Source organism: Amblyomma americanum, chromosome 5 (assembly GCF_052857255.1).
Source record: "Amblyomma americanum isolate KBUSLIRL-KWMA chromosome 5, ASM5285725v1, whole genome shotgun sequence".
NCBI classification, from domain to species: Eukaryota; Metazoa; Arthropoda; class Arachnida; order Ixodida; family Ixodidae; genus Amblyomma; species Amblyomma americanum.
The window spans coordinates 122139744-122153758 of record NC_135501.1 but is presented as its reverse complement, the minus strand read 5'-3'; the positions used below and the strand labels follow the sequence as shown (position 1 = coordinate 122153758).

At 44.1% G+C, this 14015-nt stretch overlaps 1 protein-coding gene across 3 annotated transcripts in view; it reads right to left on the bottom strand.

Annotated features, from left to right (window-relative positions):
- Positions 1–14015, bottom strand: part of LOC144132655 (uncharacterized) — a 197001-nt gene that overhangs the window by 179277 nt on the left and 3709 nt on the right. The window lies entirely within an intron of this gene.

The following is a 14015-nucleotide window of genomic DNA, read 5'->3' as shown; positions in this document are numbered from 1 at the left end:
TTGTGCTCCACTACAGACCAGTCGGTAAGGATATGTATACTACTTCTGCGCTCTTTCTCTGTGGTTAACACACTTGCAGGTGCAATTGAAAATCCGCAATTTAAAGCAAAAGCTTTTGCCAAGTTATCTCTCAATGAAAAAAAAAAAGCCATTACTCTGGACTGTCAGACAGGTGTTTTGTGTGGTTTTCAAGTCAGTTTCGAATGTGTATTACATGCATAGGAAGCGACAAAGATAAGCTGTTGGATTTAAAAAAAACAAGGTGTTCTGAGTTTTTTTCATCCAGCGTATTTATTTTTAACCCCATCCAAACAAACAAGCTCTGTTCAAAACTGCTGTTCTGACGTCCATATGGAGGAGATGCTACAACCTGTGCATCTTTACCTGAATAAAAATGCGCTTTCAATTTAGATACATAGTTATGATAATAAAACAAAATAAAACATTTACTTCCTTTCAATATTACATTACTTTGTGTTTTTTTCACATTTAATACCTTACTGGAGGTGCGAAATGGTGCAATTAAAATCAGCAATTTGGGACAAGGCAAATTAAATTTAACTTTATGCGAAAAATGCGGTGCTAGTTATTACAAGCTATCCTGTAAAATGTGTGTTGACTGTTTTCACGCCGACTGTGCATCACAAAATTCAGTGTTATTTGATCATTTCTGTTTTTGTCCTCTGACGGCCATATTTAGTTTATCGTGACGTCATGCATCTCTGCAAGCTCGACTCATTGTGAGGTTATCGTGCAAGAGCTGGACAAGCAATTTGAGTGCAGTGGAAAAGTCCTTTTGCAAGAGGAGTGCAACGATTACTTCAGATATGACTGATCAGTTCACAGGAGGACAGCTTCGTTAAGCACTTTATGGATCTCTTAGCCGTGCTACAGCAGATTGCCGTGCTGTGTTGTCTAACCTGAATCATTGCACACAGCAAACATGAAAATAAATGTACCGCACCCCAAGTTCTGCCCAGAACCCCACCACAAGTTCTGCTCAGGGCCCCACCACAAGCCCGGCATCCCACTCCAAGCCAATTTTTGCCAATGATAGCCCAACAATCGACCAATGCTGTTGTGCTGCCTGGGCATATGGTATCACAGATGCTTGTGTTACAACTTCATCATACAGTATCATAAGAGCACGCAAAAACAGGCTGCTGATGCACTGTCGAGATTAGCAATGTCTGGTATGAGCATGGAAAAGGAGCAGGAAGAAATGTCAGTGGTACAATCAGCCTGTTTAATTGAGGGTCAGTTCCATAAAGTCCTGTAGGATAATCCAGTTAAAACAACAGTAAAAAACTCATGCCTTCTTGGCCAGAAAGCCAACGACTTCTGCCTAAGCTTAAGCCTTTACTGCACGTTGTTGCATATGTGCTACATAGCCATAAATGGCTCCAAAACAAAAGAAAATTCGATTCGGAGCTTCCTGTGCTCGCTGTTGCATTTCTGTAACACCAACTTGAAATGCACGCTGTTTTGTGCTGCCATCTCTGCTTCTTCAGTGGAACTAATGTCAAACAAGGTGGAAACTTCGCGAGCTCACATGCAGTAACACCAGTAAGTTTTTCCAATTTTATTGAGTTTCTGACCTGGATACAATGCATTAAAATATTTTCGGGCTTTTCTACTTTTCATTCCTAACCCTTTCTTGGCCAATGATTCCTGCAGGAATCACAATCCACTGGCGGGCTTCAATGACTGATACAAAAAGCGAAACCGAAACTGACACTTGGAATGATTTCTCGAAGAGTCTTGCTAGTGTTCTCACCGCTAGGTGGGAGCACGGGCACTGATCTTTTCAGACCATTCGAAATTCGTGCGCCAATCGCTGCGGTCGCTCAAGTGGACTCTTGAAGGAATTTCGTGCATCTATTCTGAGGGTAAGAGATATTTCTGAGCTTTCTAAAAAACTGGTCGCCCTCTGTGCCTTTATATACGCTCGCACTCAGTTTTTACCCGCTGAAATGAAGGAATGACTTTGTGAAATCTCTCAAATGTTTTGATTCCTGCAGGAGTTGGCCCACAATGGTGGACAGTCACGTTTTATGGACGGTCGCAATAGAGGCGCCTTTCGCAGTTCCGAGGGCATAGGATCGTGGACATCTTCACTGCCGACACTACAAACAATTAGGATGATGATCCCCACCTTTCAGAATGCGAACTTGATGAGCTGTCACCGCATGACATTTCTGACACATCAAAATCAAACTTCGAAAGCGAGAGCTCAGAAAGTGAAGATGACAGCGGCCAGAATAAAACCAATGCTACTTCAAACAAAAATTGTCACAGTAAAGCAAGCCAGTCAGTAAATGGAAAAAAGGCTGCCACGAAAAGGCAAGTGAAGAGGATGCTTTTGTGGCAAAAAATGTCCATGGCGGATATTGACGTTCCTTGGAAAGGTTGTGTTCCCGATCCACCACCTGAAGTTATGACTCCGTTTCAATACTTCAGACAGTTCTTTGATTGCCATATGTTTGACCACTCGGCAGAGCAGACAAATTTGTACTCTGTCCAGAAAAGCGGTAAATGTATCAACACCGACGAGGATGAGATAGAGCAGTTTGTAGGCATGCTTTTTCTAATGGGGCTGATCCCATTTCCTCAATACCATCTGTATTGGTCAGAAAAGCTCCACTTCACTCCTGTTTCTGAGACCATGTCCAGAAACAGATTCAAGCTTATGAGACGGTATTTTTCACGTCGCCGACAACACAAAGATGTTGCCAAGAGACGATCCAAATTTTGACATTCTTTTCAAGTTGCGCCCATTTTTGGATGCTCTCCAGGAAAAATGCTCATCAGTTCCCCCCAAGGAAGCACAGAGCATGGGTGAGCAAATTGCTCCATTCAAGGGAAGGTCAAGCTTGCGCCAGTACATGAAGAGCAAACCTCAAAAGTCAGGCTTCAAAAAACCACGAGAGATGGCTATGAAAGTGTGTGACTTGAGCGTGCGATTATGACCTCATTTTACAAAGTACCCATCTTTTCACCCTGTCACTACGTTAGGGCTGCGGGTGTTATTTTTCTTGGCTATTTTTCATTGCCACTGAGAATTCAGTCACTGAAGTTGCATATAAATGTCTGATATAGTGTTGTTCATTTTTGGCATTTCTTTGTGCTCACCATACATGTGCAATATTGGCTGAATTAGAATACTCTGACGTGTGCCCTTTTCACATGTGTATATGTGTTTACCGTACATTTTTTTTCTTGTTAACCTGCCCCAGCTATTGTTCCACTACAGAGTGGCAGTACTGTGAAAACATGAATAAAAATTTACACATCGGCACTGACATGCAAGTCTACCTTAAATTAGGAATGACATAAGTGTGCGTGCAATCAACAAACACAATAAGTTGAACACGAATCATAGGAAGCCGGGATGCCAGTAGAAACTACACAGAGTGGATAAAGGTACTGTTATCAATAGCCGTGAGGTAAATTGATGGTAAATTTCATACTAGACCGAATGTATGTCTGCATCCTTTACTATGTACTGCATGTGGTAGTCGCTGATTTTAAGGTGTGCAGCTCAGGTTTCGCAGGTCATTTCTGCAAACATCTTTTATTAAAATTTATGAGATTTGTGCAACATTCTAAAATAAAGATATTTCACACACCAATCGCCAGTAAGCACAGCGACACCCGCCGCAGTGGCTCAGTGGTTTTGGCAGTCAGCTGATTTCAAGCTCATAAGATGGAACTTCGGCCAAACCCCACGATTTCCTCGTCTTCCACGGTTTTGTATGGGTGGGGCCACTCCCCAGTTTTCTTTCCTCCGTGGTTCTGCATATGCTTGAATTCAGTGCCGTGTATACACAATCACCGAGCTGCGGACGAATGGCGAAAGATATTCTTTGCTGATGCATAAACTTTTCTCCTCAAAATGGGATCAACAGCAGCATGCTTGGTGTCCATACAACTGCAGGTACCTCAGGAAAAAAAATGTTTTCTTATAAAGTGAATAGCACGACGTTTTAAGGTGTGCTAAGCCCTAAGACTTACAGTAAAAGTTGAGAAATTAAACTGTGTTCTTTTAGCTAGTCCTCCTGCAGCAATTATTTAAGATGCGTAAGCCGCCAAGTTATTTCTTCACGCCCTGTCAGTAAGGGTTTTCAGCTAAATACTTCTTAAAGGAATTTATTATGTTAGAGATGATTACCACCAAATGTCTTTTTTTCACAAATGAGATAACTGCCCAGCTTGATGACACACGTCATAAGCAGTGGTCGCTTTTCGGTAACCATTGGGGGAGTGATCAGTGTACAAGTCCTCGGCCCACTTGTTAGGCTGCCATCTACTGTGACGTGCTAGAGCCCAACCTGCTCCCCTATGCGTGGGATGGGCATTTTAAAGACATTTTTTCCTTGCTGCAGCAATATTATAGCTCCGTCCGTACTGCATGAGTAGTCAAAGCCTCACCTAAAGAATGGGTGGTGCAGCTGTTGGACTGCCAGTGCGTTGATATTAATATAACTGAGGACATATGGGAAACTTTGAAGGGCTACCTAGCTAATGTTAGCCACAGCTCGAGTGCAGGTGACCATTGGGAGGCCATCAGGAAAGAGTAGCACCTCTGAGAGTGATCCAGATACCAGACTCTTTGTATGAATCTACCTGAGTGCATAGCTTATATCATTAACGTGATCGGGAGCTTCCCTCGTTATTAATGTTTTGGTTTTGCTTAAAAAGGCGCTTTGCGATGTGTCTTCTGCCAGTCTATGTCTCTTTCTTGAGCACCAGGATTCATTTGGTATGTGTAACCAACTAGCCCACCAGTTAACGCTTTCCAGCACGGTGGTTACCTCAGATGACCACCTTTTCAAATTTTTTTTTCAGTGCCGCACAGTGGTAAAATTTATAACCACTAGTGCCACTTTTTTTGCTACTTTCTTTCTGTTCATACCAGGTGGAACCACCTCCTTGGTTGTATTGCTCTTTTTGTTTTTTACGTGCAGCAATCGAAATGGAGCCACGTGCGATTGATCCCAAGCTTTTTTACAAATCTCAAGGTGAGTACACATAGTATGGCGTAAATAACTATATAATTTACAGCTTGCATGTGCAGAAGAGCTGCTGTACAAATCAGACGGAGTGTCAGGGCCTGATTGTGCTGTGGCTGAGCATTACGATGGTGGTCACCTCAGGTGACCACCATGCCTGAAGGGTCTTGTATGCATAATTTAGCTTTTGCTTGCAGAAACCCACTTTGAAGACATTCCATCGGATCCTGATAGCTATGCTGGTGGTGATATGTCCAGTGACAGTGACGACGAGTGGGAGCCGAGCACTTCTGATAAGAGTCTGCGTACCAGTGCCACAAAGGAAGCCCGCGTTCATGCCGTGAGTGATTCATCGGACTCTGAAAGCGACGAAGAAACGTCGCACACTCCTGGTACAGTCCCTATATGGAGTCAGAGCTACATCCCTATATGGTGTCAGAGCTACAGGGTATCTCCACCCCTTTCATTTATGTGCCAAACGGGCGTGCCTCAACGCATCCAGGACCTTGAAGTGAACACTCCTTTCGAGGTATTTCGCATTTTGTGGAGAGACTCGTTCACAGAATCGCTAGCATTTCAGACAAACCTGTATGCTCAGCAAGAAAACAAGCCATATAAGCCGACCACAGCGAAAGAATTGCACACATTTTTAGGAATAAATCTTTTGATGGGCATCAAAAAAACCCCGAGTTATCGAGACCACTGGTCTAGTGCTCCGGACCTTCATGATCTGTTCATATCAAACCTGATGACAGTGAATCGGTTTGGATGGTTGCTATCTCATCTCCATATAAATGACAATAATCTGCAACCCGACAGGAAAGATCCGTATTTTGACAAGCTCTATAAAGTGCGACCACTCGTGAATGAACTGTCGGCGACATTTGCCGCCAGCTATTTGCCAACTGAATTTTTGGCGATTGACGAGTCGATGATAAAATTCAAGGGGAGAAGCTCCCTCAAGCAATACATGCAGAAAAAGCCCGTGAAACGAGGGTACAAGGTATGGATGCTGTGTGCCAGTAATGGATACAATCTGAAGTTCGACATTTATACAGGAAAGTCTGACAATGGTGTGCAGCGTGAGTTGGGTGCCAGAGTTGTAAAAAGCCTTACTGAAGATTGCGCTGGCAGGCACCACCGTGTGTTTTTCGACAACTACTTCACCAACTACCCACTCCTCAAGGAGTTGAGAGATGTCACCATATATGCATGTGGAACGGTGAATGTAAACCGAAAACACTTGCCGCCGCTGCAGGCGGATAAAAAAATGGAAAGAGGCGACACCGACTGGTCTGTTAGTGATGACGGCTTGGCGTGCCTGAAGTGGAAGGACAAGCGAGCTGTCCACTTGCTGTCGAACTACCACGATCCTGAACTTCGATCTCATGTAGAAAGAAAAAACAAGGATGGAACGCTCACATAGGTCGAATGCCCAGATACACTACAAGACTACAATAAAAACATGAAATTTGTCAATAAATTCGACCAACGAAAAAACCAATATCAGATTGATCGGAAGTCAAAAAAATGGTGGCACCGAATTTTTTTTCATTTCCTCGACTGCTGCGTCGTGAACGCCTTCCTAAATACAGTGAACTGGAAGGGGTTCAGAAGATGAGCTTGAAAGGTTTTAGGAGAGACATAATCTGTTCATTCACCGCAGAAGAACAAGTCTGTTCCCCAAAAGGAAGACAAGCAGCCGTGTAGTAGAAATAAAGAGGTGGAAGCCATATGTAGCTCCAGTTGTCCGGGCCACGGAATCAAAGCACCAACCCAAGAGGTGCATGCCGAGGCAGTGTGCGAAATGCAGCACAAAAGCAAACCTATCAAGAACGACATGGATGTGCGAAACGTGCAACGTTCCTCTTTGTCTAAGAGAGGACAAAAAGGTTTTTGCAGAGTTTCACAGAAAGTGAACGGAGACCCCATTCCAGCACGGTGGTTACCTAAGGTGACCACCTCAGATCGTCAATGCTGCCATATGTATTTTTTTTATTTTTGCTTATATCTATTTTCTGAAGGCCCTTGTGCAGTTTGTGCAATAAAATTCAGTTTTCTTGCAAAAACAAACTTCTGTGCTTCAAAGAGTTAAAAAGGAGCTATTGCAAGCTAATTTTTGCAATTGTCGCCACCCATTGATCCATCTTCCTTCATGTTTGCAAGATAACACCGACTGCAGATGAATAAAGCAGTGACAACCTTGTTTCCTAAAAAAAATTTATTTACTCTGCTTCACCTGCCCACAATCATCCAGCCAGTTTCTCATCGTAAGAGAGCTGGTAACCCGTTTGACGTTTGGAATAAAGCTCACGTCCTTGAGCCCCTCAGGGTCCGGACAATGACGGTGAGCTAGAAGAATAGGCCAGCACCTATTCTTTAAACCTGGCGACTTCACCTTAGAGGAGGTAAAATGTACAGTCAAATGAACACTTTCACTGACACCTTCGCTTTGACAGATAATTCCATGATTTTCAAATAAAAAGCAATGTTCTTTTCGTTACCAAAGCCTGAAAATGGCTGTGGTCGTCACCGTGCACCTAAGTTCTGGACTGGAAAGACTGGATGGACACTAAACTGAAGTATGCAAATGCTACCTATGTCTCCAAGCTTGGTGCAGAACAGAGGTCTAGAGGGACTGGAAGTTGTCCCAAAGTTTAGCCATAGAGCACGGAAAATATTACCGATAATTCATTCGCAACCTGCTTAACGCATGGTAACTGCTTTTATGGACGCATGTTTCCAGTCTACATTTTCTTCCTGAAAGCCAACTCTGGGAATGCACATTGCTCTTTCTTGCGCACACTGAAAAAGTATTTTGACCTTTTTTTCCGCTTTACTTTCCAAACTAATTTCCGCACTGTTTGCAGTACATATGGAGTTCATACAGATGAGATGGTGCATTCTGAAAGACGCCTATCGGAACAAAACTAAAGGACATCCAGAACAGCGCTAGGAGTGATGTAGGAGCCACCCCGAAAGACAAAATCTGGCAGTACTTAGAAAGGGTGAGGTTCCTGAAGGACCAAATGGATATGCGCCTGTAAGTAGCACTGCAATGTCTCCTGACAACCAATTTTGTGCACATTTATTATTTTTGCTTGCTAGTTTTCACACAGAAATATACAGAACATGAAGGTCTGTCGACAAGTGGGTTTAATTGCCATGCTCTTCAGCGAAGCCAAGGTTTTCACTGCTGCCAGCAAAACTCATTAAGTGAAATACTATGCTGCCTATGTAATCGATATTTACATATGGCATTCAACCTGCAGAGGACACATCAGTGTTGAAGGAGAAGTGCTGCTTGAAGTTGGAGCATAAAATCCTCAGCCAGAATCGCCACAACAGTCTTTTAAGGAGATTTTTGTGTCGCCCGATAATTTGCAAGCATGGCTATCAGAGACAACTTCACCACATGAAGCGCCATGCGCCTCAGCACAACAGAAGGAGACACAGAGACCTACCAAATGTAGGAAAGCACTACAAGAGCTTGACCTCATCAATTCTCAGCTCAGTGCAGCGAGAAGCACTCCTGTCGCACATAGGCCCATGGACCACAATGAGCACTTCCTTCTGATCCTTAAGGTAGCCCGTTATACCTAGTGACACGGGCTGGGGCATTTTATTTTTCAATCTTTTTTTCTTGCCCCACCATAAATTTTGTCCCTTAAGGTATGTCACCACCTTCAAAAACGCATTTTCAGGGAAAAAAAATCATTTTTTTTATATTCAGCATTTCCAATCTCCGTGTGCATTCAAGAATGTTTAGCAAAAAGAATCACGTTATCTTATGCCATTCATGTTATGGCACATTTTGCAACCCCTCCTGCACACATCCGAAACCGAAACAAAGATAATGACTCCGCAGTATGTACCATCTCGTCACAAGTACAGCTTCATATACATATTACATAATGATAATTTGTTTAAGTATGTTATACCCCTGTCACACGGGCACTTTCGATCCTCATTGAGCTCGATCTGCATCGAGATTTTCGAGCACGCTCGAAACATCCGGTGCTATACGAGCATTTTCAATGCTCATTGAGAAGTTTCCCTTGTGTGTGTTAGGTGGCGCCAGATGTTCCGGCGACAGTCACAACATGGCGATGTCCGGCAACACTGTGCAGTCGGGGGAAGCGGCAGCCAAATCCGTAGCCAAATCGGTATATCTGCGTATCTGCGTCAGGTTTCTAAAATTGCGGCGCACCTCTGCTGCTGTGCGATGGAACCTGAGGGTCCGCAACGCCTCCGCGATTCCTGCACAGACTGCGGTGTTTCTCTTCTGGCGCCGCAAATCATTTAGGCGGTCCTGCCAGCAGTCGATGAGAGCGGCTGTCTCGCGCTCGCTCCACAGTTTCCGCGCCGACGAGCAGGACACCATCTTTGTTTACACTGACGGCGAAGCTTGGAGTGTGGTGTAGAGATTATTTTCAAATGTTTGCATATATATAAGCAGACATAGTACCTGAAAAATGATCTGTATTACATTTTAATCAATTACAACAACAATTGTGGTTTTGTTTTGTTAACTTGTGTTTATTTTTATAGCTTCATGAGAGCGAGAGTGTTTTCGATTGTGCTTAGAACCGGCTTCAAGCACTCTTGAGGAAAGGATCGAGCTCGACTGCACTTGAAAGTGGGCGTGTGACGACCGTCGATCTGCACTGAGTTCGATGAGCATTGACTCAATGATAATCGAAAGTGTCCGTGTGACAGGGGTATTATAAAAGCTTTTGGAAACATTTTGTGATACCTAATGTTTTCGATTTAGTTAAATCTTTCCACTAGAAAGCTGCAGGTCACTCCGTCGTTCTGTTTACATTGCGGGCGCTTGCTTTGAGTCTTGTCCGGGTTGCCTGTGCTTGTTCATAAGCCATTTTGAGCTTGCAAGCTTACAGCTCTACCTTGCAAGGAGAAAACTACAGTATTCCTTGCAATATGGCAAAGTACAGGACAAAAAGAAAGCGTCAACGAGAGTTCCTAGGGAACCAGCACACCAAGCGTGCACCCAACGTGGAGCACACAGGTGGACGCTACTGTTTCGGTGAGTGCACCAAAACTGCGCAATATGGAGCAAGACTGTGACATCCCACTGCAAGATTCACCCCTCGAAGGTAACAGGATCACAGATTTGGAGATCCCTTCTTGTTTTTCATCCTTGGCCTGTTCGGTATACAAGATCACTTCGGTAAAACTGGACGAATGCACCTGCTGTGGTGTCTCCTATACATATGGTGTTATATCTGGTCTGTGTGGCTTTGAATGTACGTTCCAGTCTTTTAAAAAAAACTGGGTGCGCAATGAAAAACAATGTCCGCCTTGTCTATGCTATGCGACAACTTGGCAAAGGACACAAATGTGCTGTCAAATTCTGCGAAGTCATGAACATGCTACCACTTCCTTCACATCCTGCATACCAGAAAACGTCCACAAAACTTTCTCAAGCTGCGCAAATGGTTGCCATGAAATCTATGGCTAATGCTGCTAGTGGAGTGCGTAATCTTGTCCAGACAAACGAGTGTGGCATGTCAGTGGATGGCATATGGCAAAAGTGTGGTCATTCGTCACTGTACGGGTGTGTGTCATTGATTTCAAGCGATACTGGCAAAGTCATCGATGTAGAAGAACTCTCCAGCAAATGTAGAGTTTGTGAATTGAGACATAAACAGAATTCTTCAAGTGTGAAATACCTCGAACGGAAAGCAGATCCTACGAACTGTCACGCCAACCATGCTGGTACTGCTGGTGCCATGGAAGCAGTCAGACTTATTCGCATGTTTGAGAGGTCAGAAGCAACATGGGAACTCAAGTATATGGAGTTTTATGGTGACAGCGACTCGAAAAGTCATGCTGCAGTGAAAGATATCTACAGTAAAGGCAGCATCCAGAAGCTTGAATGTATAGGACATGTGCAGAAATGTGTCTGCTGCCGCTTAAGGAAACTAAAGAAGAGCATGGTCTTGGAGGCAAAAGAAAACTGACAGATGTCCCCATTGACTGGCTGCAAAATTACTATAGAATTGCCATCAGGGCTAATGTTGGAAATGTCGCAGCATTGAAGCAAGCCATACTCGCAAGCTGCACTGACAGCTGCCCCAGGCATGGACTCTGCCCTCGAGGATGTGAGAGTTGGTGCAGCTTTAACCGAGCAAAAGCACTCAAGAAAGACGGCTACAAGCACAAGGAAGGACTTCCCAACGAAATCCTCAATAAGATGAAAGCCGTATGCAGCGACCTTTGCTCTGATGAACCTTTGAAGAAGTGCCTGCATGGCAAAACCCAACATGCTAATGAGTGTTTCAATGAGATGGTTTGGCAGAGGGTTACAAAAGATGTATATGCAAGCCTACGCATTCTTTTATTTTGGTTGTGCGATGTTCTCGCTCAGTTCAATGATGGAAACAAGGGCACATTGGACATTCTGAAGCAGGCAGGCATTGAACCTAGCTACTACACTAAGACAGCGTGCCTCACCAGTGACTGCAGTTGTGTGAGGAAGACAGCACGTCAGTCAGCCAGAGATGCAAAACAGGCAAGAAAAAAAAAATGTGTGCTTCATCTCGCACAAAAGAATATTGTGTTGCTTCAAAGCAGGGCCCAAGCTACGAGCCTGGTGATTTTCGACTAATTAAATGTTTTTTATTACCTGAACATCTGCTTCAAATCTTTAAACCCGTTTTTGTGAAAATATGATTTTCCGCATCCTATAGTCGTGCGAGCAGCGATAACGTTTCTTCTATCAAATAATTTTGCATGAAATTTTCTGCACTGTTTCTTTATAAATTAAGCAGTGCATTCGAGCAGAATGACTGAAAACGGGCGGTAACTTCTTATACTGTGGCAAATTGCTTTAAAAAAAAATCGCCGAACGTAAACTTTATCTGCTTCTTTAATGATGGACGGGGTATTGTCCTCATTATGTACCTTTATTACTCTTTTTTATACCCTGTCAATCATAGTTTTGAGCTAAATACTTTTTACAATCATTCATTACGTTATAGATTGATGATGATGGATTTTTATGGCGCAAAGGCGTCTCGGCCAAGGAGCGCCATGGAACAAGGTATTTTTCGGTTACTCAAGGTGGGGTCAAAGACCCATTTTCCAAGCATAACAACCCTTACTAGCCTCTCTTCCGTCCGGTTGTGGTTTCCACAGTGTGGCCGCACGTTCTTCGGAGTTTTCATCGCCACATGTGAAGTGACCATAATGACTGAATTTGGTGCTAGATTTGGCAGTTTTGCAGAATTTGACAGTGAATTCAACAATTTTCAAATAAGAAGCTACGTTCCTTTTCGTTACAAAAGCCACGAAGATGGCCAAGGTTGCCAATGTGCGAATAAGTGCTGCCCTGGAAAGACTGGTCACTAAAATGAAGTGTGCAAATGCTAACTATGTCTGCAAGCATGGTGGAGAACAGAGGTGAAGAGGGACTGAAATTCTACCTCAGGAAAGGCAAGTGTCATGAGCCACCTAGCTGTCTATTCTGTCATTTTTACGTACAGCATGAAAATTCATGAATTTCTCAAAATCTGCAGAACGATGAAAAACAAATGCCCAGCGAAATTCATTGCTGCAGCATGCCGTGCAAGACAAGAACTCAAAATCACTATGCTTGACATCAGTCAAAATCACGAAGTAAGTCCCTCGGTTGCACTTGTCCCTCACTTGTGATGTGTATAATGATGACCTCAGCAAGGAGGAAGACGTCGTCATCGTTCTGATGTGCTCTGCTGCTGCACAAGCTCTTGTAGTGAATGCGTGTGCAGCACAGAAAAAACGGCAACGACATTGCTGGTGGGTTTGGCCTTGCCTTCGATCGCGGGAAGAGGCCGGGCATGCAAGCCACCTCGCACGTCAGCTAGATCTGGTGTGAAGTTGAGATAACTGTGCAGGAGCTTAGGTTTAGGAGTGCGATTTCAGCAGCTGATCATTTGGCCGTAACAATTAGGTAAGCCATGTTGCTAGAAAAATGGTAAAGTGTATTTGTATGTACTGCATGCAAGTAACAGTAACAAGTAACAGTTTCGTTCGAACCTGCACGCGATAGCGTTCCCCTTCGGAAAGACGCGTTATGAATTTGCACACCAAGACAATACAGTTCGGTATAAGGAAGTACTGACTTTAAAAGTTATCCTGCAGGTTGTGGCAGACTTTGAGGAGAGGTGATAAATGCCGCACTGTGTTGGGGCCATCGACGGCAAGCACGTGTCAACAGAATTCCCCGCAACACCTGGAAGTGCTGATCGCAATTACAAGGGATCGTTCAGCAAATCGTTGCTTGCTGTCTGCGATGCGCTTTACTGGCAAGGCTCTGTGTTATATGACAATATTGGCACATCCAGTTCACTGACACCTTAATAATAAGGCCCACCACAGGTTTGCATGATTGTACAGGTGCTCACAGAATAATTCGGAACGCCGCGAAGGCGGCCGGGCGCCGGCGGAGCGCGCCTGCGGAAGATTACAGCCGCGGTTTGCGTATGCGCTGGTTCCCTAAGGAGGGAGCCTCGTTCTCTAGGGTACCCAGTTTAGCTCTTATGCTCCAGAATGCTAGCGAAAGGGCCTCTTAGCGCAGGGACAGGTGTGCTGAGCAGTGCAGTGGCTGTGACATGCTATTTTCGCTTGCTGCCCACCGTTATCTTTAATCGCAAGTGGACTGCTTGCGGCGGTTTGCCGACGGTGTATGAATCCATTCTGTGATGCAGCCGAGGTTTCCATGATTGTGTAAGGAGCTCCGCGGATTCGCTACCATAGCACTGCTGGCCCCTTTTCCGATTCGATAGCGGGTGTGCAAAGTCCATTTCTTGTGAAATTACTTCTTCAGTTACACTGTATATCGTGAACTGAACAAACATTTTGACGAATACTTGACCGATCATTTAGCAGGAGTGAAAGGGCTAACGGCAATAAAACTGTTCTAGAAATAAATTAAGGTGGCGGGTTTCTCAGCGCCTACTTCATCCATAGGAGTTTTTTTTTTTTTCATGTATCTAGCAG